We start from the raw sequence: 13,710 nt of genomic DNA on the forward strand, positions 1-13,710 counted from the left end.
ATTGTTAGTTTGTGACTAACACCATCCCTCTTGGTTTGCATTTTTCTCTTCATTGTCTACCCTCTATGACCACTGTCAATATTATGCTCTTATTGAACCTGCTCTTTGGTTGCCTCTAGCATACTTTTAGTACCCATTTTAATATCCATCATTTTGAGAGCCTTGATTCTGAACTTTCTTTTATGCATTATATGAATGCCCTTAGGTATATGGACTGTCCTTCCTCAACACCACTGTCATTTCCTCTTGTAAATCTTTTGAAGATGGTCCTTTGTGTGATGGCTGTCCTCTTTGTCATTTAAGGCTCCTATACTTACATTTTGGTTGCTCGCCTTGTTACTACATCATTGTGTGGACTGCGATCATCATTTCCTATCAAAGGTGAGTGCATTAGAGCTTGAAATTGACTGTCATAGTGATGTGGGTTGTGTTTCAACTTCTCTCTTGAATATTTCTCTTCTCGTGGCTGTGAAGTTTCTTCAATGTATCCCATTGACATCTTTCACTGTCAAACCTACCTTCATGTTCTCATGGCTTAGCTCATTCATTGTCCTTCTCTGTTTGTCTATGTCTAATAGTAAGATGAAACCCGTGTATCCCTAACAAATATATCTACTCTCTCCAATAAACTCCATCATGAAATAGTAGTGGCAGAAACTCGTTCCTATCATGTTAGACATCAAAACTTGTAAAGAGAAACCATAGATAATGTCACAAACAGCTTCAATTGTCCTTCTTTTGCTAATGCATGGATCAGCACAAAGGTTTCATCCCACATAATGTTATGATGTCTCCTTTGAAACAAAAATGAGGGCTTCTTAGCAAAGAAAATAATAGACCCATCCCTACATCACTATCACGCGCATGGATATGCATAGGACATCATGAAGACTGGCATATAGCATCTTATGTTGGGACAATTTATAATCAGGTGTACACACCACGTAACAAAGTGGGCATCTTTGCATAATAAGAGGAGGATGTGATGGAAAAATGATAGACCTAGCGTCTATGAACTGAGACAACATGTCTTGAAGACTCCATCAACCTTTTCCCACGAACCTTGAAGCTCTTCAACTACCTCATCAAAGCCCTTGGTCGCCATTGTAGCTTCTCAAACTACTAGAAAGTGACAAACAAATTGGAAACCCTAAGAGGGTCGAACAAGTTTATTTATATTACTTGCCTTTTTCTTTTGCAAATATCAATTTCCTCTCTTTCCACTCAGGTTTTTGAATGAATGAAAAGAAGGTTTGAATAGCATCACGAGGCCCAAGCAGCCTGTGGGATTCAGTAACAGCACAAAACTCCTCAATAATAGAGCACCATATTTTTAAGTAGTTGTAACTTCCTTTCAAGATCTGTTCTTCTTCAATGGTAGATTTTGATCAACAAATTGTTGTTTTCCCAGCCTTGCATCTTCAAATTTCCGGACTGTTCTGGATCAGTCAAACTTCATGGGATGTGGAGGGCTAGTTTCTTGAGACCCTTTTCCTTTAACCAAGTTAAATATTTTTTACCAAGCCTTATCAAAGAGAGACATGGACAAGGCAAGAACCTAACTAAAAAGCTTGATCTTCTAGACTAAACTTATTAAATTATACCTCTTTTCAACAATGCCAAAACCTAAGACTCCTAAACAACCTTGGTAAAAATCAAGGAACGAGGCAAAAGCATACCTATAAATTATCTATTGCAATAAAATGAAAAATAGGTAACAATTAGTGAATTATATGTCCTTTCAAAATTAAACACTTCTTGAACATGTACAAACTTGACACATTGTTGTATAATGAAAGGTATTGCTTTGCATTGTTTAACTCATGTTCTCCCAATTAAGACATCAAATATATCAAATAATGGTATAACGTGATAAAAACTAGTTCTTTGGATTCAACTCTTAAGTATAAAATGATTCATCCTAATGTAATGATTAGCATTTCATTATTTAGCCTCAATGAAATATCAAAATGTGTGTATTGTTGATTTAGTATGGAAATTGAATAGCATCTCTTTAGTGTAGATACTACCTTAGCATATTAGGTCAACAATAAATTCAACATGTGATACACAACGTGAAGTAATTGGTATGTATAATGAACCAAAATGATTACTTTTGGGGATTTCCACTTTAAAATTGTGATCCATGGGGATGTAGGGGTAAAGGAAAAAGAGGTGGCATTAGCCTCGATCTATCTCACAAATCGTGTTCTTATGACAAATTTTCATCACTATCTCTGTGTGTGACAATATATCTCAACATATTTGTGTGATGTGGGATAGGATTCATATTTATTTCCAATCAATTATTTGCAAGTGCCACAAAAGCATTCACATTTATCATTGTTCATTTTGTTATCAATAAGGTATTGTACCTTATTTTAAGACCGATACATGACTAAGTATAATTATCTTTACTCTTAAAATCTACAATATGTTTGCTCATTACATATCCTAGCAAGTAGTTTGTCAAGATCTAGTGGATCAACTCAATGAAGTGTAACCAAGAAAGCTTCAAATATATTTGGAGAACATCATCAATGGTCTTGAAGATTGGTGAAATTGCCAAGTTCCTTTGGTATAAATAAAGGAAAGGTACTTATAGCAACATGATGTACAGTTTCCTTCATATCATTGTCTTTCAAAATTTTATTTGAATTTCGATACATTGAGGTGTCTGATGAATCATTTTGATGTGAAGATCCATGTTGAAAAAATGTTTCTTTCTAACAATTAGACTCAATGGTTTTTTGATTCACACACAATTCCATGAAAGGAGTTATTTTAGATACACATCATCATAAATTAACTAAATAAATCTCTTAATAAAGATATTATACAATTCAAAAATCATGTTAAGGGAGTAGTCAATCTTATAACAAGGTCACTAATGTGCTTATTTGGTCCTTGGAAACATTCAAATAGAATGCAAACTATGAATCTAAGATCAGTATTACCTTTGAATTTCTTTAGGAGCACTTTTCTCAAATCATCAAAGTGTGAATAGAACCTCGAGGAAGTGAAAAAATAACTTAATAGCATAATCTTTCATGGTCTTTGGAAATAATGTACATTTTAATATTTTATCCACATATGTAAAATCTACACGTGCAATCATAAGAGATTTCAAATGTGTATTTGAGTCACCCTTGCCATCATACATTAAAACCATGGTGCCATAAATTCCATATGAAGAGGGTTCATAAAAATCTCATAAGATAGTGTTGTATGCCTAGTATCCTTGAATTCCTCACTCTCTTATCTATTTGATTTAACATCCAATATTTATTTATTTTTTATCTATAAAATGAATTAGTGCATCTAGAGTGGAATATAGAAAGGTAACCAATCAAGGTTGAGGACCACTATTGTGTTTATACAAATGTGTGTGAGGCATAAGAGGGATGGAAGAGGTGATAGTTTGGGAAAGACACATAGAAGAGCAAATATAATGAAGAGTGCATACAAGGGTATGGATGGAGAGATATAATTAGGAATAGGCATAATATAGGATGAAGTGGGTTGATGTAGGTGAGGACCAAGTAAAATGGGTCTTGATAGGTTAGGTAGTAGTAGATGAAACATGCATAGACATCTAGTATATCTTGAAGGATGTTGGTACCTCAAAAGGGGTATAATTGGGAGGAAACCAGAAGGACAAGGGAAGGTGGAGTAAGGATAAACACTTTATGAGTATGAGTGGAACTATAAGGATTATTAGTGTGGTGGAAAGAGTGGAGGTGGGGAGTAGGTAGATGCACTAAACTCTATAGGTGAAGCAATTTTAGCACTAATAGCATGTTATATTGCTAATCCAAATGGCTTATCGAAGAACATATTGTAAATCACATCAACCAGTTGTGTTGAATTTTTAGTGTTAACTAAAATAGCAATCTCATCTACAAAATTTGTGTTGGCTACATGAGCATCATAATCTTAATCTTGATTATCCTCTTGGTTTTTATCAATACAAGCATCAAAATTAAATCTCATTTTCATTTGATTAGGCGCATATTAGGGTTTAAACAAGCACTCTTAATGAAAAAATAGAATCATTAATAACTCATGCCAACAACAAAAAATGGGAAAACAAAGCTCAAACATGTACCTTTCATATTCAAAAAATTAAAAAATATCAATTGTATATAAGATATAAAAATGAATCTTGAATGTTATAACCAAGATTGAAAATATGGTGGCCAAACTAGAAAACATAAAGAAGCTCAAACCCTAAAAAGAAAATGAATAACAATGAAAGACACACAAACCCTAACCAGTGGTAAAGAATAAGACGATTTTCAGGTCATATCCTCTGGTTGGAAAATCCTAATCAAAATTCTGTCACCATGTTGGGGATGTAGCTCAGATGGTAGAGCGCTCGCTTAGCATGCGAGAGGTACGGGGATCGATACCCCGCATCTCCAGTTTCTCAATCTTATTACAACATTGATCAGCGTTTGCAAATTCTTTTGCTAAAATGACTGTTCTACAATCGACATATTCTAAAATGTTTCTGAAACAACTCTCGAACAGAATCTTACTAATACCTTACTTTGTTTACCAGATGATAAGAGAAACAACCAGAGCTGAGAAAACAGGGCACATTCCAAGCAGAAGCCCCATATGACCGTATCCTTCACGCTAGAGATACTCAATGGCTACAACTGCAGAGTTTTGGATTTGCTTTATTCGAAAGATCCTGACCATCTCTAATCAATTAGCATTAACTATTTGAAAAGCTTACAAACTCTTGCTAAACACTTATCCCTACACCTAAAACGTGTTCTATATATCAATGTTTCTTGCTAAATATGTTTTTCAACTATGTTTGAATCACACCTCCCTTCTTAGGAAGGATTGTGGTCCCACAAAATCTTAATGAGAAAATAGATGATGAAAAAGTTCTTTAGCATCCTATTGGAGTACCACTTGGCTTGGCTTGGCTTAACTTCTATATTCCACATTTCTTGAACTGTATTTATTGTTTCTTTTATTTGTCATCTTTAATACCACTTCATGCATTATGACTCTTTCTTATGTTGGGGCGTCGAGGAGAACAACCTGCAAATCAAAAGAAACTTTCACAATAATAAAGAGAAACAACACTTACGATGTTATTTCATCAAATGAGATAATTGTATTGAGATGATTTACAAATGTAAAAACACTATAAATGTTTTTTATTAAAAAAATAGCGTTAAGAAAGGCGTTGACCCTTTACAAAGCCAAAGGCTATCAAAATTAAAAGACCAAGCAAGGGTGCAAACCCCAAAAGGACAAAGTTGGACAGACCAAACCAACCTGTCAAACCATCAACAACCCAGCCCAAATCAAGAGGGGGGAGAGAACCCCGAATCTTGACAAATAAGGGCTTGGAAAAGGGGGTTAGATTTTCCTTTCCACCTACGACAAACAACCATCCAGGCAACACTATCATTAGGAGCTTTCAAAGAAGAAACAAGCAGGGAAGACCCTGCAGAGTCACTGCCAGACTAATGTTGTAGAGCGGCAACAGGATGTTGCAGCGGAGCAGCAGCACGAGAAGAATCGCCAGGAGCAGAGTGAAGGTGAGAAGCAGGAGCAACGGGTGTAGGAACCAAGGGGGCGGAAGGGACCGCAACAACAGTAACATCAACCAAGGCTTCATCGGCAGTAAGGGGCACCTCATCTTGAGATGAATCCATTGAAACAGAATCTGAAGCATTAATCGTCAAGTGGTCTTTCGTAGCATCCTTCCACCAAGTAGCAGCACCTTTGCGACGAGAGAGAGAACAGCCAGAAGCAAGGTGACCCGTTGAGAAACACCTTCGACAGCGAAATGGGAGGCCCTCATAATCTAGTGGTTGAGTCCAAGGCCTGTCCCCAACCATATGAACCACATCCCTAGGGAGGGCCAGCGCTATGTCAACATCAATTAATAGGCGAGCAAAGGTAGAATGACCCATGGAGAACGTGGCATCATCAACCTTCAAGAACCTGCCAATGGAGTTGTCGATGGCCTCAAAACAAGAAGGTTCCCAGAAATGGAGGGGGAGATTGGGGAGGCGGACCCAAACCCGACGAATAGAGAGAGATTCCGTAAGGGGGTTGAAGGAAGGAGTCCAGGGCTTAATGGAGAGGGAGTGATCCCCCCAAGTCCATAGCTTACCGAAAATCAAATCATGATCATGAGTAGAGGCAAAGGAAGCAACAAAAAACCTCTTAACATAAGGGAAAAGCTCAATGCCATAAGAAATATGGGGCTTCCAAGAATCACTCACCCAGCGATGAAGGTTCGGGAGGGATGGCCAAAACCCAGTAAATCTGCAAACCAGAGCGCTGCGTTGATAGAAGTCAACATTCTCCATAACCTCACGGCCACAGACCACAATAGGAGAGGTCTTGGCACAAGGTAGAGGATGAACCCCCCTAGAAGGTTGGGCAGCAGATTTATCCACACGGGCAAAGCTACGCTTTCCAGCAAAGGGCCTGGGCAGAGCATTTTCACCCCGAGCATCACCACCACCAGCAGCAAGGGCATCCAAATCCAAAACTGGGTCAGAGACACCAATCGTGGGGGACCCAGCACGAAACCCCCGCACAGAGGGCGTGGGTGAAGACGAAAGAGAGCCTCCATCAGCAACCAAACTATGCACAGGAGGAGGGAGAACAGAGTCATGAAGGCCGAAGGCACCGATAGGAGGAAACAAGTTCGAGGACCCAGCCAGAGCCCCACCAAGCAGAGACCGCCCAGGCGCAGGGGCAACCAAAGCAGTGGAAGGAGCCGAAATAGCCGCAAGTGCGTCAATGGGAGGGGAGACAGGAGGCACCGATGGGAGCCAAGGCTGGTCGTGAGGAGCAGCGAAAACCCGGCCATTGGAGAGAGCAAGAGCGGGAGCAGCCATTTTCAAATTTTTCATAATGGAAATGTTGTTTACACTATAAATGTTATTAAATCATGTGTATCTAATATCTAATAATGTGTAATGTTAGTTACCTATGTAAAACTTAAGTAAATGTGAGTAGCATAAAACCACGTTCACACCAACTCCCCCACCCTTAAGTGCAACTTAGGAAGATTATTATGCAATATAAGATGTAAAATGGGTCCTAACAACAAAGCCATGTTAGGTACCCATGTACAACTACAATGCAATGCAATCTCTCACAAATGAAGAAAATGAAAAAAAACTTGTGAGAGAAAAACCCTCTCTAAAAGAGAGAAAATGAAAGACTAAGAAGCCACCAAAATAATGTCCCAAAAACAAGAACATAAAGAACACCCCTGGAGCATGAAGAAGTCATAGACAGCTATCAAAAGAAGATTGATATAGTGTTGTAACTAAAGAACCTCATTTGAAAAAGATGATTATCAGGGTCAAGAAGACAACAATTTGCATGAGTGCACTAAACGACACTACTCGAACAATGATCAACTGGCAACAACTACAAAAACATATATAAATCCAATCATAAAATACTAATGGCAAATAAATATACATGAATGACCCCAATGACACTACTCAACCAATGAAGTTGAAAATACATGTGCAATAGTCTGAAGAACCATAATTTGGTGGAATTTATGCGTAGATTTGTGTTGCTCATCTTGGAGTTGTTGAAACTATGCAGTTAATACTTCAATTTCTACCTGAGATTGGTCATCCATGTCCTAAAGAGTATCATATGTGGTTGCTCGATAAAGTATTTGCACCTCAAGTTGATCCATCTAAACCTTGACGAGAGTTGTCACCATTGGCTATTGTAAATAAAACTAGTATAAGGCATTAATGTCACCCTCTATATTTTTGAGTGTGCTAATATGGGTTAGAGTGGAATAGGCAATGGCACACTTCTTCCTTTCTTTATCCATCCTTTCTCTACATCTTGATCTAGATTTTTTGTCACATTGTATTCTTTGTATAGTTGGATGTCCTTTATAGCTCCATCTACCAATATTTTTTATTGCACTACTAGTGGTTGAGAGGGATCCCCTGGTATTTGAGGAAAGTTTTCCTCAATATCTTCTAATTGGTTTGAATTCTTCACATGTTGTTTCAAAATTTCTCTCGTTGGTTGATGTAGTATGTCCCCTAATTGAAACTTGTGTAGGGGTGAAATGTTGCATATGTCCACCTAAGAGCCTACTAGTGGAAGTTGGAAAAACTAAGGTGAGGCTACTAGATAAATCTATTTTTGTTGAGCCATGAATTCCTTGATGGATTACAGAGGTGATGTTGCAGAGTATGAAGGTGTATTTGGAGGACAAGGAGATGTTCCTAGTTGCGAATAGGTGGAATTTGAAGAGGTAGCTTTATATTTTGCTTCTTCCTCATGGAATTGTTGGTATGCTTTGATAGTAGACAACATGGAGGCTCCTTGATCTCTTTCTTTTGTTGGGTATATAGATATTGAGAAAGATTTGAAAAATAGTGGTGAGATTTGTGTTGTAATAGTTTTATTTACAAGTTTTGCATATCATTGTGGATGTTCCTTGGTACTACATGATATCATCAACATCTTCTATTAAGTTCTGTTGGTGGATATTTGTTTGCATTGATCATTTTCATATTTGAAATTACCCAAGAAGTGGGAGTTTCAAGATAATGGACTTATGATTATTGTAGACGCCTAAAAATGTCTCATCAATAGCATTCTAATTATTCGTCTTATTAATTTTATTTTATTTTTTTTAAAAGGGTTAAAAAATTATTAAATCAGAATAAGCAAAACAAAGAGAAGGGGCATTAAGCCCAAAAGAGAAAACAATAGAAATCCCTCAAAAGGGCCATCACTTAATCAACCATGCCCTTCTTAACCAAACCCTCAAGATTGAGAACATACTTCAAGGGTAGATGAGCCTGATCTCCAACTTTCCACCCCTCCAATCGGTTAGTAGCCCACTTTGCTAGACAATCAACAACTCTATTCCACTCACGAAGAACATAGCAAAAAGAAACCACCTCCAAGGAGGCACTCACATTAAGAATTTTCCTACCCACCACCGTCAAATGCCAATCAACATCCTCCACCCTCTATTGATTCAGCATATCCACCACAACCTGGGAATCGGACTCACAAATAATCTTACTCCACCCAAGAGCACAACCTCGTTCAAGGGCCATGAGGATAGCAAGAGCCTCCATATAGTTATTAGTTTGTAAACCCTTATATTCAGAAAATAAAAAATAACCTTACCAGAACTATCCCTGCCAATTCCTCCAACCCCATCATGCCCAGGATTTCCCCTAGAAGACCCATCAGTGTTGATCTTAAGAAAACCAAGCGGACGAGGAGTCCACTTACCTTCCCTACAGGCCTTCCTTTTAGCATTTTTGCACCTCACCTGTTGTTTCTTACAGAAAGCATCACTAAATCCTGCACCAAAAATGTTCAAATTGTGAACCACTTGAACGTCACGAGGATCAATATCCACCGCAAGGTCACACTTTGTCATTAGAGTATATTGAATCATATTTGAAACTCGCAACCACACTTGTTGCACCATCTTCCTCTTATCCTGAAATATCTTGTGGTTTCTTTCCAACCACACCTGGCAAATAATAAAACTAAGACCAATATCCCAAGCTACATCAAGAAAGGGAGTCTTAGTAGGAGGTCTGATGATACTATTCCAAAGCTCCACCAGAGTGCTAGCATGAACACAAGCATGTTTCCAAACTCTCCACCACCAATGCCAAATATATCTGGTGAAAGAGAAATGAAAGAAAAGGTGTGAGCTGTTTTATTCACTTTTGTTACATAAAGCATAGATAGAAGGCCCGTGGAAACCCCTCTTCTGAAGATTCTCCCAAGTAATACATTTATTTTGCACTACTAGCCACAAGAAAAAGTTACATTTGGACCAAGACAACTTGTTCCAAACCTGCTTCCACCGGGAAATGTCCACCCTATTGAAAGTCATTCTTTCCAGCTCTTGATAACCAAAAGCCACTGAGAACTTGCCCTTCAAATTAGGGCCCTAAGCAATGATATCATCTCCTCTAAGAGAATTACACAATCTATCAGCTAGAATCCTGGCAAGAGCCTCCCTCTCTTCCCTAGAACCCCCTGAAGGCCATTCATGGGATTATTTCCATCTAGCAGCCTCACCACAACCCACCCTTGAAATCGCCTTAAAATCCTCAACTTTACTCCAGCCTGTTGCTAGAAAGATATCACAAAGAGGTTGTAGATGAGGAAAGTGAGATAAGATAGGAGGGAATCCATCCCAAGAATCCTTCTAGAACAAAACTTTTGAGCCCCTATTACGAATCCAAAAAAGACCCTTCTTAAGTAAATGTGCTCCTCTCTTCAAAGTACTCCAGATCATGGACCCACTTCCAGTCAATCTATATCGAGGTACATCCTTACCTTCCACTTTGCCAAGATACTTAACCTTGAGGATTTTATCCCACCCTTGATCTTGGTTTATGCACATCCCCAAAGAAGCTTAGCAGCTAAAGCACTACCATTCAAGCTTGTTTTCCGCAAACCAAGGCCACCCTCCTACTTTGACCTGCAAACACAATCCCATTTGACCAAACTCCACTTAGAGGAGAGCAGATTACCCGTCAATAAAAACTACCTGGAGAGAGCATCAAAGTCCTTAATAAGCTAGCTCGGGCAGTCTGCACAAAACACCTGTAAATAGGGAGTGCCTGGACCACTGACTTTAAGAGACTAACTCTACTAGCAGTCAAGAGCCACCTATTAGTCCAATGGCTCACCTTGTTTCGAAACTTGTCCAAAATTTCCTGCTAGAGACCCCCAGGCAATCTACGATCTAAAAGAGGAATTCCAAGATAAACAAAAGGAAGGGAGCCAATTTGAAACCTCAAAATCTATGCAATCCTTGCTTGAATAAGAATAGGATTGCTAAAGAAAAAGATATGATTATTTTCTTCATTAATCTTTTGTCCACAGGCTTTAACATAAATATCCAGTGCTCTTCTAAAATTGGCCACTTCATTGATTCTAGCAACACCCATTAATGCAGTGTCATCCACAGATTGAAGATGGGAAGAGGGAGGAATGCCATGACCCCACCTCTAGCCTTGAATCAGACCTTGCTTGACTTGAGACTTGAGAAATCTCCCCAAACCTTCATCCATGAAAATAAATAAGGGGAGAGGGGATCTCCTTTCCTAAGGCCTCTAGTCGCACCTAATAAATATGTGGGTTCACCATTAACAAGGACTACAAAGGAGGGTGAGGTAATGCAACTCATAACCCAACAAATCCACTCACTTCCAAAACCAAAAGCCAGGAGGACTTTTTGCAGGAAACTCCATATGATCCTGTCATAAGCTTTGGCCATGTCAAGCTTTATGAACATAGCCTTCTCCTTAGAGACAACCATGGAATGCATTGCTTCAGAAGCTATGATAACCCCATCCAAAATCTATCTTCCAGTAACAAATCCCCTTGTTCCTCCGAGATTAATCTATTGAGCCATGGCTTTAACCTTTCAGCAATCGATTTTGTGATAATTTTATACGTCACATTGCACAAAGCAATAGGTCTAAAGGAATGAAGAGAGTTTGCTCCTTCCTTTTTAGGAATGAGAGAAATAAATGTAGCATTCAAGGCCTTAAGTATCTGATTGTTATTGAAGGATTCCTGCACAACTTCAAAAAGATCCATCTTAACTATATCCCAAAAAGCTTGAAAGAACTCTATGGGGAAACCATCCAGCCCATGGGCCTTCCCTTTCTTCATATTAAAAACCACTGATTCAATCTCAAATAGTAATATGGGTTTAATGAAAGCCTCATTCATTTCAAGAGTGACAATGGAAGGAATGCAATCAAGCACCAACCCTTCCTCAACACTAGTAGACTCGGACTCTTCAGAGAACAAGTTGCCAAAAAATCTAGAGGCTTCCTGAGCAATCTCCCTATGAGAAGAAATCAGGGTCCCTTCAGCCAAAATGAGAGAATTGATAATACTTTCGTGTCTTCTATCCTTTACTGTATTGTGAAAAAACTTAGTGTTTTTGTCACCTTCCTATAGCCATTCTATCGGAGCCTTATGTTTCCAATAAATCTCCTCCCTGAGCTCTCATTCTTCCAACTCTATAAGCGTAGCAGCCTCTTCCCTATATAAAATATCAGTCAAACCCTGCTCTCTAATTTGGCAGGTAATCGTATCAACCTTCAGCTAAGCATTCCTTTTAGCTGAGAATAGGTTGCCAAAGCACATCTTGTTCCACCTTTTCAGCTTGTACTTAACATGTTGCAATCGCTTGGTGAAGGAAAACATTGCAGTGCCATAAGCAGGGATCCCTTCCCTCCACCAATCTAACATATAATCTTGAAGAGAAGCATCCCTCAACCACTAGAGTTGGAACTCAAACGAGGGATTCTTTTCCATCTGAAACTTAGTAGCAATCAAAATGATTGGCCAGTGATCTAAACCTCTCCAATCCAAAATCTATGAATTGGTAGTCTAGCTATCTTCCATCTAGAAGCAAGATACCAGGAACCTATCTAGTCTTTCTGATATAGCCTCAACCCCTCATCTCCTATTATTCCAGGTGAACAAACCATTAGAGGGTTGAACATCCACCAACTTCACACGTTCAATGTTGCTCCTCAAGAGTCCCGCAAAAGGGTCAAGCCTAGGATTACCTCCCCTCTTCTCTTCCATACTCAAGATAGCATTAAAATCTCTTGCCAATATATGTTGGTGTAAATAAATATTCATTTTGGATATTATTACACTTACTTAAGTTAACTTAGGATAATGCATCTCTTCGTAGTTTGGATTTGAGACACTTAGGGAAGTGTGCACATAGGGATAGAGCTTGTAGGAGAAATTCCACCTTTTGTGGTTTTATTTTGCTGTTACACTCCACATTCGGTGGGTCATCCACCTCTTGTGGAATATTATATTATTTCTCCTACCTACCCCTAGTATTTCTTACCTACCCTTGTTTCTCATTGAGCCACATGTCATATTTGTCTCCTCATACATCCATATGGCCTTGCCTATATAAGCAGGCCTATATTCATTGTATTGGTGAATCCAGTTGATCATTTTGCATATTGATGAGAATATAGTTTGTTCTTGTCATTCTATTGTATCTTTTATGCTTTTCATTGTGCCCTTGATCTTGGCAAAATCCTACAATATCCAAGGAAACAAAGGTGCAAGAGAGCGAACAAATCCTATATGTGACCGAAGCAAGGATTTTCCCATGAAATCGGAAGGAGCAGAAACATTAGTGAAAAGGATAATCTCACCAGTCTCACAGCAAGTGGCCACCAGAGAGATAGAAGACTTGCTAGATAACCACCAAAGTGGAACCATCTTGCGAGGATCCCATAAGAAAGCTAAGCCTCCAGAGCTTCCCTGAGCCCCAATACATTGACAAAGACATCTTGGCCAAATCTTAGCAGTCGCGTTGAACATACTATCCACATATAACTTAGTTTCCTTTATGAAAACCACATTAGGAGAATGAGACCTAATCAAATCCCAAATAGCCTTTTGTCTAGGGATGTTATTCAACCCCCTTACATTCCATGAGAGAACAATCATTTTTGTGGTTGAGAAAAGTGGGAATCAATGGTCTTCAGAGAACCAGACTCCACTAAAGTCTCACCAGCTAACTTCACCTTTTCCTGATCTTTCTTCCTACCTACCTTAAGAGGCTTCTCCAACACACCTTTCTTGAGGACTTTTTGTTGAATTCCTAAAACTGAAGGAGTTACCTTACTTTTGCTC

At 38.8% G+C, this 13,710-nt stretch overlaps 1 non-coding gene across 1 annotated transcript; it reads left to right on the forward strand.

Moving 5' to 3' along the window:
- The first annotated feature begins 4,351 nt into the window (after positions 1–4,351).
- On the forward strand, positions 4,352–4,424 carry TRNAA-AGC (transfer RNA alanine (anticodon AGC)). Its single transcript has one exon. It is a non-coding gene; the product is annotated as a tRNA-Ala (tRNA).
- Positions 4,425–13,710: the final 9,286 nt, after the last annotated feature.

Source organism: Cryptomeria japonica, chromosome 5 (assembly GCF_030272615.1).
Source record: "Cryptomeria japonica chromosome 5, Sugi_1.0, whole genome shotgun sequence".
Taxonomy (NCBI): Eukaryota; Viridiplantae; Streptophyta; class Pinopsida; order Cupressales; family Cupressaceae; genus Cryptomeria; species Cryptomeria japonica.